This window comes from Amblyomma americanum, chromosome 8 (genome assembly GCF_052857255.1).
Source record: "Amblyomma americanum isolate KBUSLIRL-KWMA chromosome 8, ASM5285725v1, whole genome shotgun sequence".
In the NCBI taxonomy this organism is placed as follows: Eukaryota; Metazoa; Arthropoda; class Arachnida; order Ixodida; family Ixodidae; genus Amblyomma; species Amblyomma americanum.
In genome coordinates, this window is record NC_135504.1 from 73,401,910 (window position 1) to 73,405,591 (window position 3,682).

Here is a 3,682-nt window from a genome sequence, read left to right on the forward strand (position 1 = left end):
GAGATTGAGGGGATTAAGCACACCATGTATGCCGATGACGTGACCAGATGGTGTCCCGGGGGTAGTGAGGGCTATATCGAGTGTGTTCTGCAGGAGGCAGTAGATGTAATCGAGACTTATTTGGACCCGACGGGATTAAGGTGCTCCCCCTCCAAGTCGGAGCTGTTGCTGTACAGTCCCACTAGAAGGGGACCCTAGCCAAGGGGATGGATCCCCGTGGACAAGCTGAGCATTCAGCTTCGCACAAGAAATGGCGATCTCATCCCTAGGGTAGATAAGATCAGGGTTTTGGGGATGCTGATTGAGTCGAACGGCGCCAACACGCTGACGATCCAGAAGATCATTGCCAAGACAGAAAATGCGGTACGCCTAGTGAAGAGGGTGGCCAACAGGCAGACGGGGTTGAAGGAAGATAGTCTGATTAGGCTTATGCACGCATTTGTATTGTGTCACTTTACTTATGTGGCGGCCATGCACAAGTGGAAACCATCTGAGAAAGAGAAGCTTGACAGGCAGATTAGGAAGATCACCAAGAAAGTGTTGGGAGTACCGATGTGCACCAGCAACTACCGACTTCTCCAGCTGGGATTTCATAATACCTTGAATGAGATAGCTGAGGCTCAGGAGAGGACGCAGATGGTGCGTCTCTCTACGACTAGCGCTGGTCGGCAGATTCTGAGAGAGTTAGGTGTTCCTCACGAGAAGATTTCGCAGTTTCACGTCGGTATTCCCTTGAAGGTCCGTCAGCGGTATGATGTCAAGCCTGTTCCCAGGAACATGCATCCGGAGCGGAATGTGGGTAGAAGAAAGGCCCGGGGGGCTTGTTTGCTGAGACTCATTCGTGATGAGAATCAGAAGGTTGGCTTCGTCGATGCTTCATTTAACGAGGAGAGGAAGGTGTTTACCGTAGTTGTCGTGGACAATGAGGGAAGTGTCGCTAACGCTTCTACCGTTCGGACTGATAGGCCAGAGGTCGCGGAGCAAGCGGCTATTGCTCTCGCCTTGGCTGACAGGCGCAGGCCTTTTGTATACAGTGATTCAAAGTCGGCCATTAGGGCCTTTGAGAAGGACTCGGTGGCTAAGGTTGCTTTTAAGATTATGCAGACCTGTGAGATCTCTCAACACTACTTATGTTGGTTTCCTGCTCACCTTGGGATGATTGGGAGAGCTCCTCTGAATCTCAATGAGTCCGCTCATGAGGCAGCGCGAGATCTTACCCTCCGCTCTGCCCCGCGCCACAGCGTGGCGGTACTCCCCGAGAACAGAGACTCCCCTTCCACATACAATGAGATCACGAAGTATTACCTTCTTAATCGCAGGGTTTATGGTTTGCCACATCCTAAACTAAACAGGGCTCAGGCACTTACATTACGCCTACTACAGACAGGTAATTATCCTTGCCCACGGAGGTTGAACATGTTTTATCCTGAGACCTATACGGAGCCTTATTGCCTGGATTGTGGCGACAGCTACGCTCGAACACATGCTCTGGTCTTGCGCAAGAATTGAAGACTCGGCGATCAAGGACGCGTCCAAGTGGGAGGCTGCACTTCGCGGCCCGGAACTGGATGAACAATTCTGGGCTGTCCAGCAGGCTCACGACGTGGCCGTGAGGCTTGGTCTTCCGGTCCCGACGTGGGAGCGGCCCGCTTAGTGGTCACTTATCACTACTTGCAGGACCCAATAAAGTTTTCCATCCATCCATCCATCTCTGAACTGCCTCTTGTTTGCACGCGGCAGTGGTTAGGCATAGCTGGAGCCCTTCGGCAGGCCCGTGCACTTTCATCGTCCTGTAATCGCAACACGAATAGCTTAGGGAATGTATAACTTCGGATATGGACCCAATGGGCATTGAAACTACATCGAACGTCCGGATAAGATCCGAACGTCCAGGTCCAGGAACGGTCGTCCTGCGGACATCCACTGGATATCACACATCGCCAATTTTGAAGTCCGTTTTTTATTCCTCCTGCGGACGTCCGTAGGTCGTCCGACATGGACGTTAATGTCCCGAACTGGAGTTTGTTCGGATATTAGTCACGTTCAAACTTTACTCCTTTCCTGATCATTTGTACGCTCTCAAACGCAAATATAAAACCACCTTTGGGTTAGTTCAAGCTATGTGAACAGTGTTACTCTTTGCTGAATAGGCATCGTTTGTCAGCTAAATTTAAGCTGGCCCCGGGATCATATGTAGCATCACAGAGCATAAACAAATTTAAACCTGCCAATGGAAGTATTCTTTCTGGTCGAGTGCATGCAGAGACCGTAGCTCAGAAGCGGGTTTCTAAATTGGGTATCAGGGAAGCTACAATTAAGCGCGAGTGGCAATTAAGCTGCCAGGCTGTGCATGCCTGTCTCATTACATTATTATTTACATCCGCAGACCCACTGCAATTTTCTGTCCTGGTATATATATTAAATCTTCGTTGCGTATTCTGTCTATGGAATGATGTGCCGCACATTGCCGAACATGCATAGCCACAAGAATTGCGTGAGAATGAAGTAAATAATTTACCATTTATTTTTGTCTGCCATGCAGTGTTGGCGCTGAAGAATGGTTTTGACGTCATAGAAATGCTAAGGTCATATGAGGCGTAGAAAAAGTACAGTATTTATCGTTGCTTTGTTCATTTTAATTCGCGTGACTGCGTGCGCAAGCCCGCCCAAAAATTAAAATTACAGAAAATGAACAAGCAACGATTATTCTTAAGTTTTCTTCATCAACGACAGAGGCCGAAACCGAAATTGCTCGAGAAAATTTTTGATTATATTATTTAACGGTTTTAAGGGAAGTCCACATGATGATTCATGTACACTGTCGTATGAAAAAAAAACTCGCGTCAAAAATGTTTGCTGTGTATCTCTTCAAGCACACGTTTCTCTTCGGGCTATCGCGCGCCAGACCTTCAGAAGTGAATTATTAATTTCACACTTCTCAAATAAATATTATAAGAGTAATATAATAAGAATAATACTGTTAGTAATAATAGTGGCAGCAAATAACATACAGGCGGCTTCGCGGAATGAATTCCTATTCGTACCGAGATGCATATGGTGTTCAAGTTCCTTGGGTTGCTCGCATGATGCACGCGAAAGGCGCCTGAAATTTCAAGCGCTGGCGTAGCGCTGCGCAGTGAGCGAAAGCGAAACGTGCGGCGAAACTGAAACTACTGCTGCCTTGTCGCGTGAGGGATTCTTTAGTCTGTCACGTGGTACTCTCTCCTCGGTTTGCGCATGCGTCCATGCGTGCGAACTCGCATGCAAGGAAGCCGGGGCAGTGCCTCCTCTATAGACCAACGTCATGTTTGTAAACAAAGGTGGCGCTGCCGTCGGCAGCGACACGGGTGTAGGCAGAAAGAGCAGACCGCCTACACTGCCCTTCCAGCGACAAGCGACTCTGGACGTAGAAAAAAGTCGTGTGCGGGCATTTTATTGTTTACTCTGCAGATTTGTCCGAGCATTTCGACGCGTGCGTGTCGCTTGAGTACGGGAACATTCTTGTTTATGCCTGCAAAGCAGTTCCGTTGCAATTTCAACGCGCTCATCGGGCGTATAAAGTAAGCGGAGCAGTACATCTGTATCATTCTGCGGTTCTCGGCAGCAAGCACGTGGTAGCAAACAACGGCGCAGTTACGATGGGCGAATATATCGACGGCTTGAGCCAGGAGGAAAAAGCAAG

At 48.7% G+C, this 3,682-nt stretch overlaps 1 pseudogene; it reads left to right on the top strand.

The window, feature by feature from the left end:
* Positions 1–294: 294 nt before the first annotated feature.
* Positions 295–1,654, top strand: LOC144100845 (uncharacterized; annotated as a pseudogene).
* Positions 1,655–3,682: the final 2,028 nt, after the last annotated feature.